Source organism: Cherax quadricarinatus, chromosome 1 (assembly GCF_038502225.1).
Source record: "Cherax quadricarinatus isolate ZL_2023a chromosome 1, ASM3850222v1, whole genome shotgun sequence".
Taxonomy (NCBI): Eukaryota; Metazoa; Arthropoda; class Malacostraca; order Decapoda; family Parastacidae; genus Cherax; species Cherax quadricarinatus.
In genome coordinates this window covers 9,712,255-9,725,971 of record NC_091292.1, presented here as the reverse complement: position 1 = coordinate 9,725,971, position 13,717 = coordinate 9,712,255, and the positions used below count along the sequence as shown (strand labels likewise).

Sequence of the window (13,717 nt, the reverse complement as noted above, 5' to 3'; positions counted from 1 at the left end):
AGAGAGAGAGAGAGAGAGAGAGAGAGAGAGAGAGAGAGAGAGAGAGAGAGAGAGAGAGAGAGAGAGAGAGAGAGAGAGAGAGAGAGAGAGAGAGAGAGAAGTTTTTTTTAATTAAGCTTAAGAAAAAAAACTATATATGAAGCAAGTCAGGTTAAGATTGACTCAGAAATGGTCAGACTGGAAGTGTGTGAGTGCCACGTGTGCACAAGGCAAATTTGCGCCGACTTCATCACTAAACTTTTCCTGGTCAGGACCACAAAAAGAGAGGAATACTGAGAGAGATTATAGTTCTCATTATAGTCATATAAGGAAAGCTACAGGTTTTTCCTCCATTTAGCTCATATAGCATTATATTCCTTCTGACAAGTCATTTACATAAATTTGAATTATGATGAAGGCAAGTGATGTGTCGTGTGTGACTTTGCTGGTGATATTACATAAAATGGAAGAACACTGCAGCAAGCCTACTGGCCCATATCAAAACCACCTATGTATTAGTCCAGCCTTTTTCCAGAGCTACCCAACAATTTGCTTCAGTTCCTCAGGTACTAATCAAACCTTTCCAATCATGAAAACATTTTCCTCTTATCTTATTTCTCCTTTTACACAAAATAATCTCTCGTCACTGAAATCTTTGCTCTGTATTCCTCCGATATTTAGTAGTTTTCTGATTAATCATTCATGGGAATTCTCTCGAGAGTTTTTTATTTAAATCTGAAATGCTCTCTCCAGAAGTTTTTTGTAATAAATCGTGACAGTGAGACATGCATATAATTTCCAAACGTGTTCATATCAATTAAACAACAAGAAAGTTGTTTATAAAAGGTATTAAGTCAAAACTGGAATATTGTGTGATGCTCACAACTGAAAAGAAACATTGATAAGTTAGAAAAATGTTTGAAAAAGAACTGCATACATTAAAGAAGAACTGCAAACATTAAAACTGTCCATGTTGGCTGACAGCAGAGAAGGAGCAGACATGATAACATGTAAGGTCTTGAAAGAAGAGAAAAATATTTCTTATACATATATATATATACATATATATATATATATATATATATATATATATATATATATATATATATATATATATATATATATATATATATATATATATATATATATATATATATATATATATATATATATAGAGCAAAGTAACATTTATGAAGGGGTTCAGGGAAACCGGCAGGCCGGACTTGAGTCCTGGAGATGGGAAGTACAGTGCCTGCACTCTGAAGGAGGGGTGTTAATGTTGCAGTTTAAAAACTGTAGTGTAAAGCACCTTCTGGCAAGACAGTGATGGAGTAAATGATGGTGAAAGTTTTTCTTTTTCGGGCCACCCTGCCTTGGTGGGAATTGGGAATCGGCCAGTGTGATAATAAATAATAAATATATATATAATTATATATATATATATATATATATATATATATAGAGAGAGAGAGAGAGAGAGAGAGAGAGAGAGAGAGAGAGAGAGAGAGAGAGAGAGAGAGAGAGAGAGAGAGAGAGAGATAGAGAGAGAGAGAGAGAGAGAGAGAGAGAGAGAGAGAGAGAGAGAGAGAGAGAGAGAGAGAGAGAGAGAGAGAGAGAGAGAGACAGAGACAGAGACAGAGACAGAGACAGAGAGAGAGAGAGAGAGAGAGAGAGAGAGAGAGAGAGAGAGAGAGAGAGAGAGAGAGAGAGAGAGAGAGAGAAGAGATTGTTAAATTAATCTCCACTTTATTACAGAATTAATAAATAAGTCTTTTTTTTCAATCCGGAAAGTAGGAGTTCACCAGGTCTGCTGTTGTTGTTTTATACCTGTAACTTTATCGAAGAACTTCAGGAGATTTGTCAGACAGGATTTCCCGACGTTTGCTTAGCAAGCGTCCGAGGGAAGCTTGCTAAGCAAGCTGGCCCAGTGGCTTACGCGCTCGCCAGGAGTTTTACGACTCACTCGCGACGAGTTCAATTCCCGCCCATTCAAATTCAAATACAAATTCAAAGTTTATTCTCTATAAGGATTACAATGCTGAGTTTACAGAAATTTGGTTATTGTTTGGTTTACATGTAGTAAATTGTGATTACAGAGTGTACCACTAGAACGCTTAGCATGGCTAGGCGTTTCGGGCATACTTAGTTTTATTCTTAATTGTAAAATATTACAAATTATGAGGTAAGTTGGTATTATGGCTAAGTGACTAAATACTAGTTTGTGAGTTTAGCAATGTGAATGCTTTTGTTTTGGCACAGTACATAGTTTCAGTATTGGAGTATCACAGGATTCATTATTTTTTACGACTGAGATTAATATTTCTGTTTATGGTCAAATGAGTGAGTGAGTGTAAGTGTGAATCCACCAGGTGGTATTCTGTGTAGTTAGTTGACGGGGTGTATCAGGAGATAAGATGTTTTCTAATGGTAGTTTTGAAGGTGATGAATGTGTCTGCAGTTCCCTAGAGTTCTCAGGTAGGGTATTCCAGATTTTAGGCCTTTGACATACATTGAATTTTTTGTAAAGGTTTAGTCGGACACGGGAATGTCGTAGAGATGTTTGTGTCTGGGTGTTATGCCTGTGGGTTCTGTCACAACTATCAAGAAAGCGTTTTAGGCCAAGGTTGATATTAGAGTTTAAGGCCCTGTAGATATAGATTGCACAGTAGTAAGTGTGGATGTACTGAACTGGGAGTAAGCTTAGATCTATGAAGAGTGGGGGGGTGTGTTGCCAGGGATGGGATTTAGTGATTATTCTTACTGCAGCTTTTTGTTGGGTTATTATTGGCTTTAGGTGTGTTGCTGCAGTTGATCCCCAAGCACAAATAGCATAGGTGAGGTATGGATAAATAAGTGAGTGGTATAGTGTGAGAAGGGCATTTTGCGGCACGTAGTATCGTATCTTGGAGAGGATCCCAACCGTTTTGGATACTTTTTGCCCATGGTATGGTTTGTTTGCAATCGTGTCATTACGATTTTGTGAGTCATGATGACGGCTTTGAGTGTACTAGAGCTAGAGTTCGTCACTGCCACGCTAGCGAGAGATTCATCTGTAAATACTTGCATATGTGGTCACAGTGGGGCCTCTATAGTTGGATGAGATTTACTGTAGTTATACGACTGAGTTATACGACTCACTCGCCACGAGTTCAGTCCCCACCTGTGGTATTTTTATTTTTAGGGACACTAAGCCTGCTGCATTGTTCCTTTAAACTATGACTTGCTACTATGTGCGACAGCGATTAAGAAGCTTCTTGGCAAGAGTTGTGTATGTGGGTGTGAGAGAGAAGGAGAGGGGGGGGAGGTATCTATTCGTAGCTTCAGGAGCAGAAATAGGCCTCAGCCTGCCCCACCGTCAGCGAGGAATGTGTACAAGTGCCTTGTACTCGTAACTCATTCTACTTCTTGGATTTCATTGCATTAGTTATCTACATCTTTTGTAGACATATATAAAAAGGTTTTTAGAATCGCTACGGTATTGCTTTTTTTTCTCAAAATATAATTGTGATCTTGTTTTCCCTCTTCACATTTCAAAAAAATTATCACATAATTCTCTCGCTTCCTTTTCGATTACAATCTGCTCGCCATGCTTCTCTCTTTTAGCTCTACTTACCTGTTTGTACTCACCTATTTGTGGTTACAAGGGTCGGATCACAGCTTCTGAGCATGACTCTTCGCTAGTCGCTACTAGGTCCACTCTCCCTGCTCCAAGTGCATTATCGTACCTCACCTTAAAGCTGTGTATTGTTCCTGCCTCCACTACATCACTTTCCAGATTGTTCCACTTTCTGAGAACTGTAAGGCTGAAGAAATACTTCCTAATATTTCTTTGATCACTGGAATTTCAACTTCCAATTGTGCCCTCTTGGTTCTATTTTCAATCTCTGGAACATACTGTCCATGTTCACCTTGATAGCTCCTCTCAGTATTTTGTACGCCGTTATTATATACTTCCGAGTCCTTCTGTCCTGCATTAACCTCTCCTCATAGGACATACAACTTAGCTTTGGGACTAATCTTGCTGCAAACTTCTGCAGTTTCTCCAATTTCTTGATGTGCTTGACCAGGTGTGGGTTCCATACTGGTGCTACGTACTCCGGTATATGCCTGATGTACATGGTGTACAGTCGTGAATAACTTCTTACTTAAATGTCGAAACGCTATTGTGTGTGTGTGTGTGTGTGTACTCCCCTATTTGTGGTTGCAGGGGTCGAGTCTTAGCTCCTGGTCCCGGTGAGTGTGTGTGTGTGTGTGTGTGTGTGTGTGTGTGTGTGTGTGTGTGTGTGTGTGTGTGTGTGTGTGTGTGTGTGTGTGTGTGTGTGTGTGTCTGTGTGTCTGTGTGTCTGTGTGTGTGTGAAGCGAAGGCCGGAGTTGTAAGGGTGCATGGAGCGAGCTTCCTTCAGTATCGTCTTACTTCTTACTGGCGAGTGACGTTCCCTCCTGAGAGCCTGCCAGTCGCCCAGTTATCTAGCCAGCTAAAGAACCAACCAGTCAGCTTGTCACCGACTGCCCCAACCAGCCAGACAACCCCCCAGCAAGTAAGTCAGTCAAGTTTGTCAGTAAGGCAAGATAGCCAAACTTGTGAGCCAACCAGCTAACAAATAAGTCAGGTTTGTCACCCAGTTAGCCAGCCAGCCGACCGACCAGCCGATCACCAGCCAGACAGAGGTAAGCGCCTTATTTTTTGTCCTGTTACTTTCACTCGCCTTGTACATGCACCAAGAGAAAAACTTTTGCAAGTAAAAAACACAAGATTTGCTCCTACATTCCCGTGTGTTTCCTAGGCGTTCTTATTTCCTTACCTTATTTCCTTACCTTACAGAGTACTAATCCGAAACCGGTTCGGGGGACGATGATTTCTGTACCATTAATAAATAATAAATAAAAACAATCACGAATTTATTGGAATGAATTCTTCCAATAGAGATGATAAATTTGTTTTCTCACGTTATCGTCATTTTTAATGACGCTTTCTCGCGAGACTTAACGAAAAATAGTGAAAGCATTATTTTAATTAGTTAATCATTTAATAGCAAAACTTTTGGAGTAACTATGTTTTGAAAAGTATCAATGGCTTGAGCAAGACGCGTGCCTGCATGTGTGTGTGTGTGTGTGTGTGTGTGTGTGTGTGTGTGTGTGTGTACTCACCTATTTGTACTCACCTATTTGTGGTTGCAGGGGTCGAGTCATAGCTCCTGGCCCCGCCTCTTCGCTGATTGCTACTAGGTCCTCTCTCTCCCTGCCCCATGAGCTCTATCATACCTCGCCTTAAAACTATGTATGGTTCCCGCCTCCACTACGTCACTTTCTAGGCTATTCCACAGCCTGACTACTCTATGACTGAAGAAATACTTCCTAACATCCCTTTGATTCATCTGAGTCTTCAACTTCCAATTGTGACCTCTTGTGTCTGTGTCCCTTCTCTGGAACATCCCGTCTTTGTCCACCTTGTCTATTCTGCGCAGTATTTTATATGTCGTTATCATGTCTCCCCTGACCCTCCTGTCCTCCAGTGTCGTCAGGCCGATTTCCCTCAACCTTCCTTCGTAGGACAATCCCCGTAGCTCTGGGACTAGTCTTGTTGCAAACCTTTGCACTTTCTCTAATTTCTTGACGTGCTTGACTAGGTGTGGATTCCAAACTGGTGCTGCATACTCCAGTATGGGCCTGACGTAAATGGTATACAGAGTCTTAAACGAATCCTTACTGAGGTATCGGAACGCTATCCGTAGGTTTGCCAGGCGCCCGTATGCTGCAGCAGTTATCTGATTGATGTGCGCCTCAGGAGATATGCTCGGTGTTATGCTCACCCCCAGATCTTTTTCCTTGAGTGAGGTTTGCAGTCTTTGGCCATCTAAACTATATTGTGTCTGCGGTCTTCTTTGTCCTTCCCCAATTTTCATGGCTTTGCATTTGGCAGGGTTAAATTCAAGGAGCCAGTTGCTGGACCAGGCTTGTAGCCTGTCCAGGTCTCTTTGTAGTCCTGCCTGATCCTCATCCGATTTGATTCTTCTCATTAACTTCGCATCATCTGCAAACAAGGACACTTCTGAGTCTATCCCTTCCGTTGTGTCGTTCACATATACCAAGAACAGCACAGGTCCTAGGACTGACCCCTGTGGAACCCAGCTTGTCACAGGCGCCCACTCTGACACCTCGTCGCGTACCATGACTCGTTGTTGCCTCCGTGTCAGGTATTCTCTGATCCATTGCAGTGCCTTTCCTGTTATGTGTGCCTGATCCTCTAGCTTTTGCAGTAACCTCTTGTGAGGAACTGTGTCGAAGGCCTTCTTGCAGTCCAAAAATATGCAGTCGATCCACCCCTCTCTCTCTTGTCTTACTTCTGTCACCTTGTCATAAAACTCTAGTAGGTTTGTGACACAGGATTTTCCTTCCCTGAAACCGTGCTGGTTGTCAATTATATACTTGTTTCTTTCCAGGTGCCCCACCACTCTCCTCCTGATGATCTTCTCCATGACCTTGCATACTATACACGTTAGTGATACAGGTCTGTAGTTTAGTGCCTCATGTCTGTCTCCCTTTTTAAAAATTGGGACTACATTTGCCATTTTCCATACCTCAGGGAGTTGCCCAGTTTCAAATGATGTGTTGAAGATCTTTGTTAATGGCTCACACAATATCTCTGCTCCCTCTTTAAGGACCCATGGAGAGATGTTGTCTGGTCCCACCGCCTTTGAGGTGTCAAGTTCGCATAGCAGCTTCTTCACCTCCTCCTTGGTTATATGTACCTCATCCAGCACTTGCTGGTGTGCCCCCCTGTTCTGATTTCCTGGAGTCCTACTGGTTTCCACTGTAAATACCTCTTTAAATCTTGTGTTGAGCTCCTGACATACCTCTTGGTCGTTTCTTGTGAATTCCCCATCAACCTTCCTCAGTCTGATTACCTGGTCCTTGACTGTTGTTTTCCTCCTGATGTGGCTGTACAACAGCTTCGGGTCAGTCTTTACTTTTGATGCTATGTCATTTTCATATTGTCTCTGAGCCTCCCTTCTTATCTGTGCGTATTCGTTTCTGGCTCTTCGGCTGATTTCTTTATTTTCCTGAGTTCTCTGTCTTCTGTACCTTTTCCATTCTCTAGTACACTTAGTTTCTGCCTCCCTACACCTTTGGGTGAACCAAGGACTCGTTCTGTTCTTCCCATTATTTCTGTTTCCCTTGGGAACAAACCTCTCCTCTGCCTCCTTGCATTTTGTTGCTACATTGTCCATCATTTCTTGTACTGGTTTTCCTGTCAGTTCCCTCTCCCACTGAATGTCTTGAAGGAAGTTCCTCATGCCTGAGTAGTTCCCCCTTTTGTAGTTTGGTTTTTCCCAGACTATTCCTGCTACTCTCTCCACTTGGAGCTTAACTATGTAGTCGAAGCACAGAATCACATGATCACTAGCTCCCAGGGGCCTTTCATACATGATACCCTCGATGTCCGAACTACTCATGGTGAATACAAGGTCCAGCCTTGCTGGTTCATCCTCTCCTCTCTCTCTGGTAGTGTCTCTAACATGTTGATGCATGAGGTTTTCCAGTACCACATCCATCATCTTGGCTCTCCATGTTTCGGGACCCCCATGGGGCTCCAGGTTTTCCCAGTCAATCTCCTTGTGATTGAAATCACCCATAACTAGTAACTTTGCTCCCCCCATGTGTGCTCTCCTGGCCACCTCGGCTAGTGTGTCGATCATTGCTCTGTTGCTCTCATGGTATTCTTCTCTTGGCCTCCTGCAGTTCTGTGGTGGGTTGTACATTACTGCAATTATCACCTTATGTCCCTCAGACCGGATTGTTCCTACTAAGTAGTCCCTTTCGCCCATGCCATCCATTCCTTCCATTTTCTCAAAATCCCACTGGTTTTTAATGAGCAGTGCAACTCCTCCTCCCCCTCTCCTCCCTCTGTCTTTCCTGAAGATTTGGTATCCGGATGGAAAGATTGAATCTGTTATTATTCTGGTGAGTTTTGTTTCTGTGAGTGCTATTATGTCTGGGGATGTCTCTTTGATTCTTTCGTGCCACTCCTCATACTTGTTTGTTATTCCATCTGCATTTGTATACCACACCTTCAACTTCTTTTCTAAGACTGTGGTCTGGGAGGTATATTGGGGTTGGGGAAGTGGGAGACCTGGTAAGGAACTATGGGTTGTTGCTGTGGGGGTGGAGTTTGTAATGTAGTGGGTGGGGGCATTGGAAGTGGCATGGGTGTTTTGATTTAGAGTGTTTGGTTGCATGGTCATGGTGTGTGTGTGTATGTGTTTGTATGTGTGCATGTGTAGGTGTGTGTGTGTATGTGTGTGTGCATATGTGCGTTTGTGCGTGTGTGTATATGTGTGTGTATGTGCATTCATGTGTGTGTGTGTGTGTATTCATGTGTGTGTGTGTGTGTGTGTGTGTGTGTGTGTGTGTGAGTGTGTATATATATGTGCGTGTGTGTGGCTGAGTGTGTGGTTGTGTGTGTGTGCGTGCGTGTGTGCGTGTGTGTGTGCGTGTGTGTGTGCGTGTGTGTGTGCGTGTGTGTGTGTGCGTGTGTGTGTGTGTGTACATGTGTGTGTGTGTTTATGTGTGTAAGTGTTTAGAATTTCATATAATCAAGTGAAATTTCCGGTGGCTACCACACACACACACACACACACGCAGGGAAGCCAGTTAATGAGATGATAGAATATGTAGCAACAAAATGCAAGTAGGCTGAGGAGAGGTTTGTACCCAAGGGTAACAGGAATAATGAAAAAGCCAGGATGAGCCCATGGTTTACCCAAAGGTGCAGGGAGGCAAAAACCAAGTGTGCTAGGGAATGGAAGAAATATAGAAGGCAAAGGACCCGGGAGAATAAGGAGAGCAGTCGTAGAGCCAGAAACGAATATGCACAGATAAGAAGGGAGGCCCAAAGACAATATGAAAACGACATAGCAGCGAAAGCCAAATCTGACCCGAAACTGTTGAACAGCCACATCAGGAAGAAAACAACAGTCAAGGACCAGGTAATCAGGCTAAGGAAGGAAGGAGGAGAGACAACAAGAAATGACCGTGAAGTATGTGAGGAACTCAACAAGAGATTCAAAGAAGTGTTCACAGAGGAGACAGAAGGGGCTCCAGAAAGACGGAGAGGTGGGGCACACCATCATGTGCTGGACACAGTGCACACAACCGAGGAAGAAGTGAAGAGGCTTCTGAGTGAGCTAGATACCTCAAAGGCAATGGGGCCAGATAACATCTCCCCATGGGTATTGAGAGAGGGAGCAGAGGCGCTATGTGTACCCCTAACAACAATATTCAATACATCTATCGAAACAGGGAGATTGCCTGAGGCATGGAAGAAAGCAAATGTAGTCCCAATCTTTAAAAAAGGAAACAGACATGAAGCATTAAACTACAGACCAGTGTCACTGACATGTATAGTATGCAAAATCATGGAGAAGATTATCAGGAGAAGAGTGGTGGAACACCTAGAAAGGAACGATCTCATCACAGCAGCCAACATGGTTTCAGGGACGGGAAATCCTGTGTCACAAACCTACTGGAGTTCTATGACATGGTGACAGCAGTAAGACAAGAGAGAGAGGGGTGGGTGGATTGCATTTTTTTGGACTGCAAGAAGGCGTTTGACACAGTTCTACACAAGAGATTGGTGCAAAAACTGGAGGACCAAGCAGGGATAACAGGAAAGGCACTACAATGGATCAGGGAATACTTGTCAGGAAGACAGCAGCGAGTCATGGTACGTGGCGAGGTGTCAGTGGGCACCTGTGACCAGCGGGGTCCCACAGGGGTCAGTCCTAGGACCAGTGCTGTTTCTGGTATTTATGAACGACATGACGGAAGGAATAGACTCTGAGGTGTCCCTGTTTGCAGATGACGTGAAGTTGATGAGAAGAATTCACTCGATCGAAGACCAGGCAGAACTACAAAGGGATCTGGACAGGCTGCAGACCTGGTCCAGCAATTGGCTCCTGGAGTTCAATCCCACCAAGTGCAAAGTCATGAAGATTGGGGAAGGGCAAAGAAGACCGCAGACGGAGTACAGTCTAGGCGGCCAAAGACTACAAACCTCACTCAAGGAAAAAGATCTTGGCGTGAGTATAACACCAGGCACATCTGAAGCGCACATCAACCAAATAACTGCCGCAACATATGGGCGCCTAGCAAACCTCAGAACAGCATTCCGACATCTTAATAAGGAATCGTTCAGGACCCTGTACACCGTGTACGTTAGGCCCATATTGGAGTATGCGGCACCAGTTTGGAACCCACACCTAGCCAAGCACGTGAAGAAACTAGAGAAAGTGCAAAGGTTTGCAACAAGACTAGTCCCAGAGCTAAGAGGTATATCCTACGAGGAGAGGTTAAGGGAAATCAACCTGACGACACTGGAGGACAGGAGAGATAGGGGGGACATGATAACGACATACAAAATACTGAGAGGAATTGACAAGGTGGACAAAGACAGGATGTTCCAGAGATTGGACACAGTTGGAAGCTGAAGACACAGATGAATCACAGGGATGTTAGGAAGTATTTCTTCAGCCACAGAGTAGTCAGTAAGTGGAATAGTTTGGGAAGCGATGTAGTGGAGGCAGGATCCATACATAGCTTTAAGCAGAGGTATGATAAAGCTCACGGCTCAGGGAGAGTGACCTAGTAGCGATCAGTGAAGAGGCGGGGCCAGGAGCTCGGTCTCGACCCCCGCAACCTCAACTAGGTGAGTACAACTGGGTGAGTACACACACACACACACACACACACACACACCCCTCACACACACACACACACACACACACACACACACACACACACACACACACACACACATACACACACACACACACACATACACACACACACACACACACACACACACACACACACACACACACACACACATACACACACACACACACACACACACACACACACACACACACACACACACACATACACACACACACACACACACATACACACACACACACACACACACACACACACACACACACACACACACACACATACACACACACACATAGTTTGAGAAGCGACAGGAGAGATAGGGGGGACATGATAACGACATACAAAATACTGAGAGGAATTGACAAAGTGGACAAAGACAGGATGTTCCAGAGATTGGACACAGTAACAAGGGGACACAGTTGGAAGCTGAAGACACAGATGAATCACAGGGATGTTAGGAAGTATTTCTTCAGCCACAGAGTAGTCAGTAAGTGGAATAGTTTGGGAAGCGATGTAGTGGAGGCAGGATCCATACATAGCTTTAAGCAGAGGTATGATAAAGCTCACGGCACAGGGAAAGTGACCTAGTAGCGATCAGTGAAGAGGCGGGGCCAGGAGCTCGGACTCGACCCCCGCAACCTCAACTAGGTGAGAACTAGGTGAGTGAGTACACACACACACATATACACACACACACATACACACACACACACACACACACACACACACACACACACACACACACATACACACACACACACACACATACACACACACACACACACACACACACATACACACACACACACACATACACACACACACACACACACACACACACACACACACACACACACACACACACACACACACACACACACACACACACACACACACACACACACACAATCTCTTATACGATAACATTCCTGGAGTATACCACTCTTGTTGTAAAGGATTTCTTTCTATTGTAATTTGTGGTCAGCTATTTTTGAGGTTTAAAAGTCTGTCCTGTAGTTCTCCAAGTCCCATTATTTCAGTTTTTTAATGAGACAGACCTGTAGTTAGTTTTCAAGATTCAAGGTCTATCGCCCACACTAACAAAAAGAAAATTTTAATTCTAAAGGCAGAGAATATAGAACACGTTCAGTAACTCTACATTAAAAGATAATTATCAAAAGATAATTATATTTTTTTGTGTATATATCGACTATTAATCCAATCGTTTAAACAGGTCTTCCAAATTACCTTAATGGGTGTGTGATTGTTTTTTCAATGCTTCCTAATCTGTAGCTATGTATGTAGTTACACAATTAAAGATACTTATTCCGTCCTCAAATATTTAATTTGTCTTTCACTTTCTGAAGAAAGAGCGTCTGTATTTATGTACCATATGATTATTTTTTCTTATTTATCTCTTTCCGTTTCATTTTCTTCCTGCTGCTTATTAAACATCCCCAGCAGTGTGGGGCTACGCTGTTATATATGATCATTACATTGTGGGAGAAAATGCACACAGTGTGTAGTTACTTTATTCAATTTGAACTAGAAAGCGAGTATGAAGACAACAGAACAGTACAGATAAAAACTAACACATCCGCTGTCCATCATGACGAAATTGCTAAAACATATCTGTTAAGTAATATGACTGTTACACTACATAATGTTGTCACTGGTAGACTAATACTAGACAGTATCTCTGGCGGTACAGATTGAAGGGAAATGCCAGTGATATGAAATGTAAAGTGTATAGACAGAAAGAAATACCATACACTAGAACATCATATCCCACAATTTAGAAACGCGATCACAAAAGCGTTACAGATGATATCAAGTAACTTCATTGTTAATGATAAGATATCAGAAATCTTATGATTTTATTAAAATTTTGCACCAGCTGGACGAATGAATTGCTGTTTGATGGGACTGTTACCTAGTTAATGACATGTATTTGTAGTGGAAATGATAAGATACTTGTGTAGATCAGATTTATAAAAAAAATATATGGAATGACTGTAATTACTTCAAAAATGTGACTATTCCAATGGTGGTCTAACAAAGACCCATTATGACCTATGTACTCCTGCTCTTTACGCCTCAGGTGCTCAAGCAGCGTAAACTCTAGGATGTATTAGAGGGTGTATAAATTCAGGAAGGAAAGAAGTAGAGGTAAGTGTCGTCCCAAAAAGGCTTGAGGGGAGGGCATGAAGGAGGTTCTTAAACAGCAGGGAAATAAGCACTCGGCAGACACTTGTGAAAGTGTTATATTGGAATAGGTGAAGACAAGTGGTCAAAAGAATTTGAAGTACTGTTGGAGTTTGAACAAGGCAGCATTTATTAATGGATTCACCAGAACCGGTTAGCAGAGTATGAGTTCAGGAGGCAGAAAATACAGTGCCTGCACTCTGAAAAAGTGGGAAAACTATAATTCAGAGGCTTTTTTTAACTGTAATGTGTGGAGCACTTCTGGCAAGACAGCTGTAGAATTAATAACAGTGAGTGTTTCCTTCTATGGGTCTCCCTACCTTGGTGGAAGACGGCCCATACATCATGGTATAACGCCGAAGGGCGAACATTCCGTCCCTCTCAATGGTAGATGTCAGTACATGCGAATTCCCTAGAGTAAAATTATTATTTTCGGCAAATTCAAATGTAGATATCATACGGAAAAGTGTGACTTAGCATCTCTCATGCAACACCGGACGCAGAGAGGCGTTTTTTATTTTCCTATTCTCAGTTTCATGCTCTATAAAAAGATGCTTGTGGTCATGCTGACCGCCACTGTTGGCTAATTATAGTGGACTGTGATTATTATTATTATTCTTATTCTTATTATTATTATTATTGTTATTATTATTATTATTATTATTATTATTATTATTATTATTATTATTATTATAGCTCTATACCACTAAGGGGTCCACCAGTATCAAGGCACTGTTGTCCTTGAAGAATCAGTAGTAAGTGACAGAAAAGCAGGTCATGGGACTCTTACAGTGCGGCA

At 42.7% G+C, this 13,717-nt stretch overlaps 1 protein-coding gene across 1 annotated transcript in view; it reads left to right on the top strand.

Annotated features, from left to right (window-relative positions):
• The first annotated feature begins 4,350 nt into the window (after positions 1 to 4,350).
• LOC128687303 (Y+L amino acid transporter 2) overlaps positions 4,351 to 13,717 on the top strand; it is a 31,612-nt gene continuing 22,245 nt past the window's right edge. The window contains exon 1 of the mRNA XM_070092777.1: positions 4,351 to 4,517. The gene's annotated coding sequence lies outside the window, so the exon portion shown is untranslated. The remainder of the gene's footprint in view (positions 4,518 to 13,717) is intronic.